General features: G+C 48.6%; 1 protein-coding gene across 1 annotated transcript in view; it reads left to right on the top strand.

Annotated features, from left to right (window-relative positions):
- The window catches only part of PCNX2 (pecanex 2), an 809,726-nt gene that overhangs the window by 449,961 nt on the left and 342,371 nt on the right, over positions 1-17,394 (top strand). The window lies entirely within an intron of this gene.

Here is a 17,394-nt window from a genome sequence, read left to right as displayed (position 1 = left end):
AGTTAGTCACCGGCCCCCTAGTAAGCGGGCAGCCGGTGTGAAGATGGCGCCAACAGGGTATGGAGCGCAGTACTAACTGCGCTCCAGGGCTCAGCGGTACATAGTGCGGCGCTATGAGGGGCGCCTGAGCCAGCGCCTACACCCTATACTGACCTCTAAAGCCTGTCAGGGTCCCGGGATCGCTGCCAGCATGAATCCTCAGGCCAGTATAATCTTCTGAAGAGCGGGAAGACAGCGCCATTATGGGGGCGGAGCTTGTCCTCAGAGCGGACCCAGCAGTGTTCAGCACCATTTTTCTGCCTGCAGAAACGCTGTCAGTGAAAGGGGAGGCTGTGTAAAGACTGTGTAACCTATTAAAGTGCACAGTCAGCGCTGGTTGGGGTCTCCTTTTAGCTATGTTCAGGGACTCTGTGTCATATGCTGCAGAGGATATGTCCTCTCAGGACGATCTCATTCTATGTAATCAGGATTGCACTGTTTTAGTGCAGATACCAGCAAGGGAGCTTGACTGGTTATCAAATCAATGATTTCTCAGATTTCTACTAGGTTTGCACAAAATGAATCTGCAACTCAGGTTTTACAGACCTCTATGGCAGTTTGGTCTGGTTCTGTTACCGCAAGGCCCCCTTCTGTAGGTTCCCACAAACATGCTCTTGCCCAGATTATGCAGGATGACACGGATACCGATTCTGATACAGCAGAAGGTGATGGGGATGTTCTCAGGGGGGACGCATCTCTTGCTAAAGGCGTGCAATTGATGATAGAGGCTATCAGGGATGTGTTGAATATTGCTGATACAACACCTGAGCAGACTGAGAAGTCTTACTTCAATAAAAATAAGAAAGCCTTGCTAACCTTCCCTGCGTCCAAAGAATGAAATGCTATTTTTGAAAAAGCATGGGAAACCCCAGAGAAAAAATTCCAGATCCCTAGAAGAGTTCTGGTTGCTTTCCCCTTCCCTGAGGAGGATAGAAAAAATGGGAAAACCCACCCATAATGGACACGTCTGTATCCAGACTCTCGAAAAAGGTGGTTTTACCTGTCCCAGGATCTACCGCCTTAAAGGAACCAGCTGATCGCAAAATTGATACTACGCTCACATCCAAATACACGGCTGTAGGGGCTATACTACGTCCTACTATTGCCTGTGCATGGATTTCCAAAGCTATAGTAAAGTGGTCAGGTACATTACTTGAGGATTTGGACATAATGGATAATAGTGACGGTGAATTGTTTTTATGTAACATTCAGGATTCTGCAGGATTTATGGTGGAGTCCATGGAAGACCTGGGTTCAATGGCTGCAGGAATATCTTCCATGTCTGTCTCAGCTCGCCTGTGGCTGTGCCAGTGGTCTGCCAATGCGGAATCTAGTAGAGGTGTGGAGACCCTACCCTTCACAGGTCAGGCTCTCTTTGGGGAAGCGTTGGATGCGTGGATCTCCACGGCTACAGCGGGTAAGTCACCTTTTCTCCCGTCAGCTGCACCTGCACAGAGAGAAACCTTTTTCTTCGGGTTCATCACAGTCCTTTTGGGTTGCTAAAACAAGAAAGGCCAAACCGTCCAACACCTTCTTTAGAGGAGGTTGACCAAAATACAAGAAACCTGCTGCTGCAGGTTCCCAGGAACAGAAGCCGGCTGCAGGTATGCTAAAGTCCTCAGCATGACGGTGGACCGCGCGGCCTGGAGGGTAGGGCTGGTGGGGGCGAGACTCAGACATTTCAGTCATGTCTGGGTGTCGTCCAGCCTGGATCCCTTGGTTCAAGATATTGTGTCCCAGGGGTACCGGCTGGGGTTTCAAGATCTCTCTCCTCACCGGTTCTTAAAATCAGGCTTGCTGCCCCACTGGGAGCCATCCAGAAGTTGGTGGAGGCACAGGTTATTATACCAGTTCCTCCCCAGATGCAAAACAAGGGTTACTATTCAAACCTTTTTGTGGTACCGAAACCGGATGGTTCGGTCAGGCCCATTCTGAACTTAAAATCACTGAACCCCTTTCTGAGGGAGTTCAAGTTCAAAATGGAGTCTCTAAGGGTGGTGATATCAGGTCTGGAGGAGGGGGAATTCCTGGTATCCCTGGATATCAAGGATGCGTACCTCCACATTCTGATATGACCTCCGCATCAAGCTTACCTCCGTATTCACCAAGGTGGTGGCGGAAATGATGGTTCTACTCCACAGACAGGGGGTGAACATAATTCCATATCTGGATGATCTGCTGATAAAGGTATCATCCATGGAGAAGCAGTTACAGTCCATAGCTTTCACGACCCAGCTTCTCAGGGAACATGGTTGGATCCTGAATCTTCCAAAATCACATTTGGGAACCTACTAGGAGGTTGTCATTTCTGGGAATGATTCTCGAAAAGGAAGTGCAGAGGGTGTTTCTTCCAGAGGAAAAAGCGTTGGTGATACAAACAATAGTCCGGGATGTTCTGAAGCCAGCCTGGGTGTCAGTTCATCAGTGCATTCACCTTCTGGGAAAGATGGTGGCCTCTTCAGACACTCTGCAGTATGGGAGATTTCATGCTCGGTCCTTCCAACTGGATCTCCTGGACAAATGGTCGGGATCTCATCTACACATGCACCAGAGAATACGTCTGTCGCCAAAGGTAAGGATCTCACTCCTCTGGTGGCTGCAATTGCTTCACCTTCTGGAGGGCTGCAGGTTCGGGATTCAGGACTGGATCCTTCTAACCACGGATGCAAGTCTCCGGGGCTGGGGCGCAGTCACTCAAGGGGAAACCTTCCAAGGAAGGTGGTCAAGTCTGGAAGCCGGCCTGCCGATAAACATTCTGGAACTAAGAGCCGTCTAAAACGGTCTTCTCCAAGTGTCCCATCTTCTGAGAAATCGGGCCATTTAAGTGCAGTCGGACAATGTAACGACAATGGCTTACATAAACCGAAGAGCAGAGCTGCAATGTCAGAGGTGACAAGAATCATCCTCTGGGCAGAAAAACAGGCGTTGGTGCTGTCAGCAATCTTCATTTCGGGATTAGACAACTGGGAAGCGGACTTCCTCAGCAGACCTGATCTCTATCCGGGGGAGTGGGGACTCCATCCGGAGGTGTTCAAGAAGGTAACAGATCTTTGGGGTGTACCTCAAATAGACATGATGGCCTCTCGCCTCAACAAAAAGCTTTAGTGGTATCGTTCCAGGTCGAGGGACCCACAAGCCGTGGTGGTGGCACCATAGTGACTCCGTGGGTGTTCCAGTCGGTGTACGTGTTTCCTCCACTTCCACTCATTCCAAAAGTTCTAAAATTCATAAGGAGAACAAAAGTTCAGGCAATCCTCATTGCTCTGGACTGGCCAAGGAGGGCTTGGTACGCGGATCTTCTGGATCTACTGCTTGAAGAGCCGAGGCCTTTTCCTATTCGGGAGGACCTGCTGCAGCAGGCGCCGTTCGCTTATCCAGACTTATCGCGGCTACGTTTGTCGGCATAGAGGTTGAACGCCAGATACTAGCTCGGAAGGGCATTCCGATCAAAGTCATTCCTACCCTGATATAGGCTAGGAAAGGAGTAATGTCTAAACATTACCATCGCATTTGGAAAAAATATGTGTCTTGGTGTTGGACGGTTTCTCCTCTTCCTCCAAGCAAGTGTGGATATGGGCCTGAGATTATATTCCGTAAAGGTCCAGATTTCGACCCTATCCATTTTCTTCCAGAAACAGTTGGCTGCCCTCCCTGAGGTTCAGACCTTTTTGAAGGGAGTTCTGCACATCCAGCCTCCCTTTGTGCCGCCTACGGCACCCTGGGATCTTAACGTGGTGTTGCAGTTCCTCCAGTCGGACTGGTTTGAGCCTCTACAGGAGGTGGAGGTCAAGTTTCTCACGTGGAAGGCTGTCACGTTGTTGGCCTTGGCTTCTGCTAGACGTGTGACGAAGTTGGGGGCTTTGTCATGTAAAAGCCCATACTTGATCTTCCTTTGAAGATAGAGCTGAGCTCAGGATACGTCCGCAGTTCCTTCCGAAGGTTGTGTCGGCATGTCATATCAATCAACCTGTTCTGGTGCCAGTTGCTACTGACTCCTCAATTTCATCAAAGTCCTTGGATGTTGTAAGGGTTCTAAAAATCTATGTGAAGAGGACTGCTCGTCACAGAAAATCGGATTCTCTGTTTGTCCTGTATGATCCCAAGAAAATTGGGTGTCCTGCTTCCAAAATCTGTTAAGGCCCACTCTACTCGTAAGGTGGGTTCTTCCTGGGCGGCTGCCCGGGGTGTCTCGGCTTTACAACTATGCCGAGCGGCTACTTGGTCGGGGTCGAACACGTTTGCAAATTTCTACAAGTTCGATACTTTGGCCTCTGAGGACCTGAAGTTTGGTCAGTCAGTTCTGCAGGAACCTCTGCGCCCTCCCTCCCGTACTGGGAGCTTTGGTACATCCTCATGGTACTAATGTGGACCCCAGCATCCTCTAGGACGTAAGAGAAAATAGGATTTTAATTACCTACCGGTAATTCTTTTTCTCGTGGTCTGTAGAGGATACTGGGCGCCCGCCCAGTGCCTCGTTCTTCCTGCACTGTTACTTGGTTAAGTAATGTTGGTTCAGCCATTGCTGTTCCTGTTTCAAATTTGGTTAGCTTAGCTTTCCTCTTGTTGTGTGTGCTGGTTCGGAATCTCACAACTATCCCTTATATCTTTCTCTCAAAGTATGTCCGTCTCCTCGGGCATAGTTTCCTAGACTGAGTCTGGTGGGAGGGGCATAGAGGGAGGAGCCAGCTCACACTATCAAATTCTTAAAGTGCCCATGGCTCCTAGTGGACCCGTCTATACCCCATGGTACTAAATGGACCCCAGTATCATCTACGGACTACGAGAAAAGGATTTACCGGTAGGTAATTAAAATCCTGTTTTCGGCTGGATGCAGTGTGTACTGGCAGTTCTGATCACCAAAAGTTTTAATTTTGCAGTGATATATTTGTACATTTTGGCAAACTATAACGGTAGGTAAACATGAATTGAATACCAATTGTTAGTGAATAACACACAACCCAACCAAACTTAAAACTACATATCAAAAAAAAAAAATTTTCTACAGTGTCCATAGGCTCCACAGGAATTACCATGGGGTATAGGTGGTTTGGAGAGAACCGGGCACCAAACAGTTAATCTTGCAGGTCCCAGGATGCACTGGTGCTTCCTCTTATATACTCCAGCCCCAGGCTATCCAGTTTTTGTTTGGTGCCGGCAGAAGGCGTATGCACCTTTAAACAGGCGAGCTGCTGTTAAGCAGCTCCAAGTTTTCTTTTATGATTTTCTTTACTTTTTAATTATTTGATTGTCAGAGCGGGGACCTCACATAGGGCATCTGCTCTACTGTTTCAGTAACCCCTGCCAGCGCGACGACAGGGACTACTGGCCTAGTGATCTTGGCGGGCGCCAGCTAGATCTTTCCAGGTAAAGCAATTCCCCGCTTGTGGGGAATCGCATGTACTACCGTACACAGCGGCCATTAGCCTCTGGTGAGGGAGACTAGCAGAGATACTGATGGCGGGGACCGTATCAGTTGCGTTCCCCCACCAAGGCTATAATATGTATTTGGTATCTGGAGACATTTGTAAAGGCCGGGTGAGCCCTGGGGTTATGTGAGCATAGGGTAGCTGATCTCTCCCTGTTAGCCACTCCCCCAGCCCAGGGTGTGATTCCTCTGAGGATTTTCCCACCTTTTGAACTGTTACTTCTACCCTCCTCCCCCAGTGAGACATTCAGCAGTCATTGTTACACAAGCCTGCCACAGCAAGTCTCAGGAGCAGGATTTGGTCTCCCTGAATACCTCTTCTATGGGGTGTACTACGGATTGCCGGTTGTTGGGATCCCGGCACCCAGCATATCGGCGCCAGGATCCCGACAGCCGGAATGCTGGCAGCGGGGTGAGCACGGAAGAGCCCCTTGCGGGCTCACTGCGTTTGCCACGACGCAGGCATGGTGGCGCGCTATGTGCACCACGCTATTTATTCTCCCTCCACGGTTGTCGTGGACACCCCATGAGGGAGAAAATTTGTCGGGATACCTGCGGTCGGTATTCCGACGCCGGTATAACTAGTGCCACCCAGTTGTGCAAGTAGAAAAATGTCTTATAGATACTGTGTGCCAAAAAAATGGGTGTTGCCAAATGCTACATGGGGCATGGCTAATGAAAATGGGGGCATGATACACATATGGGTGGAGGGGCAGATACACATATGACCCCAATAGTGCCAGATACACGTTGCCCCACAGTGCCAGATATACATTGCCCCCCAGTGCCAGATACACATGTCCCCCCAGTGCCAGATATGCCCTCAGTGCCAGATACACATGTCCCCCCAGTGCCAGATATGCCCCCAATGCCAGATATGCACCCTGTGCCAGATACACATGTCTCCCCAGTGCCAGATATGCCCTCAGTGTCAGATATGCACCCAGTGCCAGATACACGTCTCCCCAGTGCCATATAAGCCCCCACAGTGCCAGATATGCCCCCAGTGCCAGATACACATGTCCCGCAGTGCCAGATATGCCCCCAGTGCCAGGTACACATGTCCCCCCAGTGCCAGATATGCCCCCAGTGCCAGATACACATGTCCCCCCAGTGCCAGATATGCCCCCAATGCCAGATATGCCCTCAGTGTCAGGTATGCACCCAGTGCCAGATACACATGTCCCCCGCAGTGCCAGATATTCCCACAGTACCAGATACACATGTCCCCCCAGTGCCAGATATGCCCCCAGTGTCAGGTATACATGCCCCCCCCCCCTTCCCCTGCTACTCACCGCTGCTGCTGCTGCTGTCCTGTGTGTGTGTGTGTGTGTGTTTGTGTGTGTGTGTGTGTGTGTGTGTGAGGGGAGGAGAGCACATCCTGCGTCTCTCCTGCCACTCAGTCTCCGGCGGCGGTGCAGGTGTCTTCTTTCAATTCAGCGCCGATCCGTGAGCTAATCAAAGCTTGCGGTCCAGTAGCCTTGGCAGCCCGTCCACGAGCTCTGATTGGCTCACGGGCCAGCGCTGAATTGAAAGAAAACACTGAGGGGCAGGAGAGGCGAACACTGCGCTCTCCTCCCCTCATGCAGCAGCGGCGGTGAGCAGCGGAGGGAGGGAGCGGCGAGGAGCGGCGGCGGGTACAGAGTACCCACGGCTAAATTCTTAATGGTACGCCGTACCCATCCATACCCGCCCACTTGCACCGCTGGGGCCACCCCTTCTATGGGCCAGGTTATACAGCACTTATCCTACCAGCCTCTGAGGCTTGTGTAGTTGATTCAGTGCCCGATTTATATGCATTGTATCATGTGACTTGTTGCTAGCTACTACTGGTTGTGCTTTTAAATCATGCTGTACTGTTTTTCTGTAACCCATGCCAGGTGTTTTAGGGTTTTATACCTCAGATTTACACTTGTACTTGTGAGGGGTGTCACATTGCATTGTTTTGGCTTATACATACAGTGTGTGCTTATACTCCCTTTATTACTGTCTTCCAATGGCAAAGCTTATAAGGAAGCTGGGGCTCCTACACTGATTATATGCAAATTATACAGCATTTGTCCTAACAGCCTTTGAGGCTTGTGTAGTTGATTCAGTGCACAATTGTATATGCATTGTATGAAAAAGGGTACCACATTGCATTATTTAGCTTATACACACAATGGGGTAAATTTACTAACATTCGTAATTTTCGGAAAAAGGTCAAAGTTCAATCACGAATGACATCGAAAGTGTAAAACTGCAACTTTTTGAATTGATTACGACTAATTTACTAAGCTGTCGTATTCGGGTTTTTCTTTTGTTCCGATGTCGATGTCATTCGTGTTTTTTTTTCTATTTTTACGGCAGTGATTAGCAAAACACTGCCGACTTTTTAAAAATGAATCTCGGCCGGATCTGTGTGATCCGTGCTGGGGTTCATTTTTTTTTTTTTTTTAATTAAACAGTGTAAAATTAAAAAAAAAATTGCGTGGGGTCCCCCCTCCTAAGCATAACCAGCCTCGGGCTCTTTGAGCCGATCCTGGTTGCAGAAATATGGGGAAAAAAATGACAGGGGTTCCCCCATATTTAAGCAACCAGCATCGGGCTCTGCGCCTGGTCCTGGTTCCAAAAATACGGGGGACAAAAAGAGTAGGGGTCCCCCGTATTTTTAAAACCAGCACCGGGCTCCACTAGCTGGACAGATAATGCCACAGCCGGGGGTCACTTTTATATAGTGCCCTGCGGCCGTGGCATCAAAAATCCAACTAGTCACCCCTGGCCGGGGTACCCTGGGGGAGTGGGGACCCCTTCAATCAAGGGGTCCCCCCCCAGCCACCCAAGGGCCAGGGGTGAAGCCCGAGGCTGTCCCCCCCCATCCAATGGGCTGCGGATGGGGGGGCTGATAGCCTTTGTTGTAAATGAAAAGATATTGTTTTTAGTAGCAGTACTACAAGTCCCAGCAAGCCTCCCCCGCATGCTGGTACTTGGAGAACCACAAGTACCAGCATGCAGCGGAAAAACGGGCCCGCTGGTACCTGTAGTACTATTACTAAAAAAATACCCAAATAAACACAAGACACACACACCTTGAAAGTAAAGATTTATTACATACATGCACACAAACATACATACATACTTACCTTATGTTCACACGCAGGTCGGTCCTCTTGTCCAGTAGAATCCATGGGGTACCTGTAGAAAAAATTATACTCACAAAATCCAGTGTAGATCGGTCCTCTTCAAATCCATTTGTAATCCAGGTACTTGATTAAAATAAAAAAACGGACACACGAGCCACGAACTGAAAGGGGCCCCATGTTTTCACATGGGACTCCTTTCCCCGAATGCCAGAAACCCACTCTGACTTCTGTCTAAGTGGGTTTCCTCAGCCAATCAGGGAGCGCCACGTTGTAGCACTCTCCTGATCGGCTGTGTGCTCCTGTACTGAGTGACAGGCGGCACACGGCAGTGTTACAATGTAGCGCCTATGCGCTCCATTGTAACCAATGGTGGGAACTTTCTGCCCTGCGGTTGACCTAAAGTGACGTCACCGCTGAGCAGAAAGTTCCCAGCATTGGTTACAATGGAGCGCATAGGCGCTACATTGTAACACTGCCGTGTGCCGCCTGTCACTCAGTACAGGAGCACACAGCCGATCAGGAGAGTGCTACAACGTGGCGCTCCCTGATTGGCTGAGGAAACCCACTTAGACAGAAGTCAGAGTGGGTTTCTGGCATTCGGGGAAAGGAGTCCCATGTGAAAACATGGGGCCCCTTTCAGTTCGTGGCTCGTGTGTCCGTTTTTTTATTTTAATCAAGTACCTGGATTACAAATGGATTTGAAGAGGACCGATCTACACTGGATTTTGTGAGTATAATTTTTTCTACAGGTACCCCATGGATTCTACTGGACAAGAGGACCGACCTGCGTGTGAACATAAGGTAAGTATGTATGTATGTTTGTGTGCATGTATGTAATAAATCTTTACTTTCAAGGTGTGTGTGTCTTGTGTTTATTTGGGTATTTTTTTAGTAATAGTACTACAGGTACCAGCGGGCCCGTTTTTCCGCTGCATGCTGGTACTTGTGGTTCTCCAAGTACCAGCATGCGGGGGAGGCTTGCTGGGATTTGTAGTACTGCTACTAAAAACAATATCTTTTCATTTACAACAAAGGCTATCAGCCCCCCCATCCGCAGCCCATTGGATGGGGGGGGGACAGCCTCGGGCTTCACCCCTGGCCCTTGGGTGGCTGGGGGGGGGGGGACCCCTTGATTGAAGGGGTCCCCACTCCCCCAGGGTACCCCGGCCAGGGGTGACTAGTTGGATTTTTGATGCCACGGCCGCAGGGCACTATATAAAAGTGACCCCCGGCTGTGGCATTATCTGTCCAGCTAGTGGAGCCCGATGCTGGTTTTAAAAATACGGGGGACCCCTACTCTTTTTGTCCCCCGTATTTTTGGAACCAGGACCAGGCGCAGAGCCCGATGCTGGTTGCTTAAATATGGGGGAACCCCTGTCAATTTTTTTCCCATATTTCTGCAACCAGGATCGGCTCAAAGAGCCCGAGGCTGGTTATGCTTAGGAGGGGGGACCCCACGCAATTTTATTTGATAAAATAATCACATTCCCACCCCTTCCCACTGATATACATGCATGGATCTCATGGATCCGTGCATGCCTATCCAATCACGAATAAAAAAAGCAGGTCTGTTTTTTTTAAGCACTTTTTTACGAGTTGTAATTTTTCACGGCAGTGTTTTGTTTTTTTTTGCTTTGCACTTCTTAGTAAATGACCGAGATTCATACTTAAACAGCCGCGTTTTGACCGATGGTGTATTCATTCGTGATTTTTTTCCTAGGACTTCCAAATATTACGAATGCCCTCATCACTGCCGTGATTTGAGTTTAGTAAATTACCGAGATGACACTTTGATGAAAAAACGGCATCTCGGTCAAAATCGGGACCTTAGTAAATTTACCCCAATGTGTGTGTTATACTGCCTGTATTACTATGTCTTCTAAAGGTAAAGCTAATAAGGAGGTTGGGGCTCCTACACTGATTACATGCGCGGGCCTTTGCGACCTGCTGTCTTTTTTCTGGGGTTTTGGAGGATCAGGGGGAGGGAGGCACACAGCCGCACACAGCCTGGTCGGAGGGGAACTAAATAGTTTCAGTTTGCTGGAGCCCTACCATCCTAATCTCCACATGTGCTACACTGCCTGCGTTTAACAGCAGGAGACCCCATCTAGCCAAGGCACACAGGAGATTACGCTGTCAAGAAAAACAGCAGTAGCAGCCTGCCAGATAACTTGTATATCACCCTGTCACCCGTGTATAACTATATGTGCCATTGTCACCCTGTATATGCCTCTCTGTCACTTCACTTGCCATAGGTTACTGTTTCTAGGAGATGATAACATAGTCCAGCATCTGACGAGAAAGGTCCTTTTGGAAAAGCATCTACCTTACCACTAACCTACCCTTTCCCCTATCATGATTACAGAGTTTATCTGAAACGTGTGTCGCCTTTAAGCAGATTGACCGTTAGCCGCCAGAGCACATAAATGTGCTGTAGCTTCACCAAAGTCTGCACAGTGGGGGTAATTCCAAGTTGATCGCAGCAGGAAATTTTTTAGCAATTGGGCAAAACCATGGGGGGTAATTCCAAGTTGATGGCAGCAGGAAATTTTTTAGCAGTTGGGTAAAACCATGTGCACTGCAGGGGGGGGGCGGGGGGGGGGGGCAGATATAACATTTGCAGAGAGAGTTAGATTTGGGTGGGTTATTTTGTTTCTGTACAGGGTAAATACTGGCTGCTTTATTTTTACACTGCAATTTAGATTGCAGATTGAACACACCACACCCAAATCTAACTCTCTCTGCACATGTTATATCTGCCACACCTGCAGTGCACATGGTTTTGCCCAACTGCTAAAAAATGTTCTGCTGCGATCAACTTGGAATTACCCCCCATGTGCACTGCAGGGGAGGCAGATATAACATGTGCAGAGAGAGTTAGATTTGGGAGGGGTGTGTTCAATCTGCAATCTAATTTGCAGTGTAAAAATAAAGCAGCCAGTATTTACCCTGCACAGAAACAAAATAATCCGCCCAAATCTAACTCTCTCTGCACATGTTATATCTGCCTCCCCTGCAGTGCACATGGTTTTGCCCAATTGCTAAAAAATTTCCTGCTGCAATCAACTTGGAATTACCCCCAGGGTTCAGATTCTGAGGCACTGAACTGATCAGGAGGTAGATGACACATATGCCTCTGATCCTGAATCTTCCTCTGTTCGGGATAATCACCATTCTAAGTGGATGTTCTGGGTTTAGTGTGCATAGAGGAAGAGCAGCAGGCTCCAAAGCCTAATAGCTCCACTGTTTAATTGACAGAAAGTCGCTATAGCAGAATTTCCTCAGTCGGATCACCTTGCGGGAAGTCTGGATTATGAAGCTACTTGAAAGCATACCTCCCAAAATTTGAGCTCATGGAAGAGGGATCTGGCGCGGCCGAAAAGGGGCGGGACCTCGCCAGAAGGGGGTGGAGCTTGCCGTCTGACCCCAGTTTTTCGTAATTTTTGGGGCATGCCCAGTGCTCCCTGAGCAGCTGGGCAGCCCCCACCTCAATCCGCAGCACTGTTTAGATACCGTGCTCATGCTTTGCATAGCAGAGCAGCGGTGATCACAGTTTCTCCCAACCACCCCCCCCCCCCTCCGCCCACAGGACACTGCGACCAGCGGGTAGGACAGCGGGACAGTGTCCGAATAAAGGGACAGTTGGTAGGTATGCTGAAAGTCTTATGTCCTTTACCCCCGTCCGGCAGTTGAGTGTACTAAGTGGGAGATACCCCCTTTAGTAGATGCTTATGTTGTGCACGCAGTAAATCTGCCTATCTTGACCAAGAAAGCATAAGAAGTGTGGAGCCATTTGGCTGGTATGCCACTCAGCAGAGCAAATACAGCCATACTGCAGCCACAAGACTACAAACCAAATGTGGTCAGGGGCTCGCCTTGTTAGAAGCTCTGCATTATCCTACCTCAAGAATGTCACTGACAAGAAAATAGAAACTTTCCTCAAGTCTACTTAGATGCAGGTGCCAATACGCGCTCAGCTATGGCTACAGCCTGGGTAGATAGTTATTGAAGACTGGATGGATACACTTGAAGACAGCCTCCCATCAGATGCTACTAGGGAACAACTGTCCCACATCTCCCATAATGGAGAAGCAGCCTGGGATACCGGGGTTCTCGCTCCTAAAGGGTCTTCGACCTCCGTGGCAGGTCATCCAAGCAAACAACTCTCCAAGCAATTCTGGGCTACCAGATGTCCGGCTGTAAAGTTGGACGACAAACCCTCTACTACAGTACTTAACCTGATGTCAGAGACTGGGTGAATGTCAGAGACTTGGTGCAGAATCTGGAACTTGAGGTCAGGTACCAAGTAGTTGATGTTACCCAGAACAGAGGTGCGGAGTCTAACACACCGGGAGGTCTTCAACAGGGAATCCCGCAAGGGGATATGGTCTTCGCGGCACCTGACATGCAGGTCACGGTCCTCTGTCTGGGTCACTTAGTACTTGAGCTGGAATAGGGTTATAGCAAAGATGATGATCGAGTAGTCCAGATGTTAGCAGCAGGACCGCAGTAACACACAGTCACAAATGGGAACTGGAGAGGGTGGCGGGGAGCTCATGGACAGATGGTATACTAATGCCGCGGAGATGGTTCGGTAGCGGGTAACACTAGGAGAGGTACAGGAGGTAGCGGTACACGGACAGACTGGGATAATCACAGGTGAACGGGATAGATCGAAGTCAGTAATCCAGGGAACATCAACAGGTGACAAGGCTGGAATAATGCTGGAACAAGGCAAAGTATCCACTGGGCAGATAACAGGAACAAAGACATGAGCCATGGAGCTGAACACAGGAAGCATTAGCTATAACTGGCAAAGCATCTTGGGATTGAGAGGCTTAAAAGAACAGGCTGGACCAATTAGCTGAGAGCACCAGACAGGCCCCCCAGTAATTGATGTATCATGCAGCTGCAGTGCAGACTGAGCAGGCTGACAGGCTGAAAAGTAGGATTTCAGGTAACCAGCTGTAATTACAGAATGCAGACATCTGTGGAGTCGGTTGCTGAATGCAGGAGCTGAGGCACTGGGAGACAACTATGCAGGAGCTAGCTGTGACCTGTAGTTCCACAAACTGAAGCAGAGGTAAGTCATAAGAATAACTAGTAAAACATGAGTAATATTAGAAAACGAGGTGCTCCACATCAGCTGTGCAGCTAGTATCCTAGTTACCAGGAACAACCTGAATACAAAGAAGAGAGAGCAGCAGCAGCATCCAGGTGCTTGATCAATGCTGAAGGCAGAACGGACAGATTTGCTGATGCTGCACATGACACCTGAAGGCACTCAACGAGATGCAGGTGCTCAGGTTTCGCAGGGAAATTCTCCACTCCATTATCCTGGCAATGGAGCCTTGGGACTGATGGCCTCCCTGGATATTCAGGATGTGTACCTACATGTGCATATCTCTTTCAGTTGTGTTTCCTCAGTTTTGCTATCCACCAGCAGCATTATCAATTTCAGGCACTTCCTTTTGGATTGCCCACGGTGCCTTGGGTCTTTACCAAAATGGCAGTCAGGGCTGCACATCTTAGGCGTAAAGTGGTCTGAATTCTTCCTTACCTAAGTCCAACTCATTTTAGCACAGTCTCTGGAGGACCTACAACAGCATCTCCATCTGACCATTGCCTTACTGCAGTCGTACGGCTCGATTATCAAATGCAAGAAGTCCTCCCTGTCTCCTTCTCAAGGTTTGTTACATCTAGGACTCATCCTAGATGCTCAGGTCCAAAGGATTTTCCTACCAGTGAACAAAATAACATAATTTCATACTCAAATGTGCAAGTTCTTTGACACCTGTAAGTGTCCATCCACTCAGCCATGCAGGCATTGGGGTTCATGGTCTCAACCTTCGACATGGTGGAGTACACCCAACTTCACTCCAGACCTCTTCAATTATATTATCCCCGGAGGTGCTGCTCTCCTGCTTGTGGCTACAGATGTCCCACTTAGAAAATGGTTCTTGATTGGGTACTCCTCACCACGGATACCAGCTTCCGTGGCTGGAGAGCATGACCAGTCAGTGGTCCCTTCAGGTGCAAGACCTTCTCCACGGTTGACCTGTTCAGGTCCAATCCAACAATACAACTTCGATATCCTACTTCAACCATCAGGGTGGCATGCAGAGGCTGACCGACATGAGAGAAGTGACGCGCATCTTCCAGCTACAGATGGGTCCATGTTTATCTTGACCTTTAAGTGACCTTTAATAGGATTAACTGCGACTGGGCAGCCGACCTTAATCCCTTGATATAATGACTTAATCCCCTGCTGTATTGTTCTCTGTATTGTATTGCAGCTGATAACAATAGATGAAGGGTTTATGTTAATAAACCATGGTGTGCCTAGGTGCAGCAAACTAGCCAAGATAACCGTGGATCCATCTGTACATCGGCGGTGTTCATCCGAGGAGTCCTCAACTGGGAAGTGGACTTCCTAAGCCAACAAAACGTACACTCATGTGAGGGGGTTCAACATCCGGAGGTATTCAGGTCCTGCTGGACAATTGGGGCCAACCGGATGTGGATCTCACGGCCTCAAGTCACAACCACAGTCTGCATGTGTATCGGTACAGAACCAGGGATACCGCAGCCGCCTTCATGGATGCTCTGGCAGTGCGGTGGAACAAAAATCTGGCATACATCTTCCCTCCAGTTTCACTCCTTCCAAAAGTACACAAGTTTAGCGTGAAGGAGGCACAGTGCTTCTCATAGCTGCAGACTGGCCAAGACAATATTGGTTTGCAGACCTGTAGAGTCTTCTCAGTAGACACAACTTTTCACCTTTCTCTATGGCCAGATTTGTTGACTCAGGGTTCGTATTACACCCAGACCTGGCTCGTCTGTCTAGATGGCATGGCTCTTGAGACATCCCTCTTATGATCTAAGTGCTTCTCATGCTCACTCATTCAGATGATGCTCAAGGCTTGTAAGCCTACCTAAGCCTGGATTTACTACAAGATTTTACAGACTTAACTTTAGTGGTGTTCCCCCAAGGGCTATAATCCTACTACCTTCAGAGTGGTGAGAATGCCTTCCTCCAGACATGCTTGGACTTAGGCCTACATATGGTGTCCCTGTAAGTACAGGTATCTGCACTGTCAGTTGAGTTCCAGTGAATGATTGCTTACTTACCTATCATCAAGGCCTTTTTTTGTATCAGGGAGTTGTACACATTCAACCTCCATTTGTCACTTAAGTGGCTCCATGGGATTTGTCCTTAGTTCTCCAGGCCTTACAAGCACCACTGTTTGTACCTTTGGACACCGTGGACCTGAAGTGGCTGACATAGAAAACACTCTTCCTCTTTCCTGTTGCCTCTGCTCACAGAGTGTCTGACCCAGGAGCGTCGTCATGTTGCTCCACCTTTTTGGTTTTCCATCTGGACAGAGACGTCCTTAGAACTAGGTCCAGCTACCTTCCTAAAGTGGTGTCCAAGTTTCATATACATAAAGAGATTGTAGTACCAGCGTTTCAATCTCTGACCCCTTCCACAGATAGAGCTTGCTGGATGTTGTGCGTGCACTTCAGATTAATGTGGCTCGAACCAAATCTCTACGTAGATTAGATACTCTAATTGGTTTATACAGATTTCACAAAAGAGGCTGGCCTGCAAACATGCAGATATTATCTAGATAGTTTTGAATTACTATTTTTCAGGCTTTCATGGAAGCAGACCTCCCGGTTCCAGATACCATCAAGGCCCACTCCACTAGATCTGTGTCGGCCATTCTCAGGGCTTCTGCTGAACAATTGTGCAGAGCAGCCACACGGGCTTCGGTCAGCACTTTTCTCCATTTTTATGCAATCGATACCCTAGCCTCCCAGGATGCTGTTGTCAGTATACTATGACAGCACCAGGATACTTGGCTATTTCATGCTTGTACTAGTGTTCACTGTTCACTGAAATTTACCACCTGATCTGCAGGGATTTCTCTCAGTCTAGCAAGTTCCATGCAGTTCTCAACTTTCTGCTAGAGCATGTGTTGTGTTGCTCACTTCTAACTAAACCACCTGTGTGGGGATTCCTCTGTGTGAGTAGCTGGCAAGATCCTATGTACAGCATTTAGGTTTCTCTGTGCATTATTTCCAGCAGCCATGTTACTTGGTCAGCTGACCGGACTGTTTACCAATAGGCAGGGCCGGCGCCACCATTAGGCAGCTGCCTAAGGGCGGTAGCACTTAAAGGGTGGCGCTGAGTTCAACTAAAAAAAAAGTTCAACTAAAAAATAAAAAAAAATTAGGGAAGTGAGTGTCGCTCACTTACCCCCGCCCTCCCGACCCGGTGACCGGGTAAAAGATCTGCTCCCTCCGCCGGGTCTACCAAGCAACGGAGACCACGGCACGGAGCTGCTGGACCCAGAGGAGGAGGCCGGGGGTGGGACCTTCACATGGCTGACTCACTCTAATAGCCCAGCCGAGGGAAAAGGTGAGCAGCATCGTAGGGAACAGTGCAGGCGGCGGGTAACACACTGACTGCACCGCACATCCATACATAGCTCCGTGACAACGACCGGCGTCTGCCCCTGTGTGCTCCGTGTGCAGAGAGGAGTGAGCCGCATCCTCCCACACAGGGGCCTCTACGTGGTTGGGGGTAATAAGGTTAGGCCTCTTTGTGACACTGCATCTCCCTACCCTGTGTTGATTATATATATATATATATATATATTTACATATATAGTGTATATATACTGTGTGTGTGTGTATATATATATATATATATATATATATATACACTGTGTTTGTGTGTATGTATATATATATATATATATAGTGTATATATACTGTGTGTGTGTGTATATATATATATAT

This window comes from Pseudophryne corroboree, chromosome 4, assembly GCF_028390025.1.
Source record: "Pseudophryne corroboree isolate aPseCor3 chromosome 4, aPseCor3.hap2, whole genome shotgun sequence".
In the NCBI taxonomy this organism is placed as follows: domain Eukaryota; kingdom Metazoa; phylum Chordata; class Amphibia; order Anura; family Myobatrachidae; genus Pseudophryne; species Pseudophryne corroboree.
The sequence above is the reverse complement of the archived record's forward strand: the minus strand, read 5'-3'. Positions and strand labels throughout refer to the sequence as shown.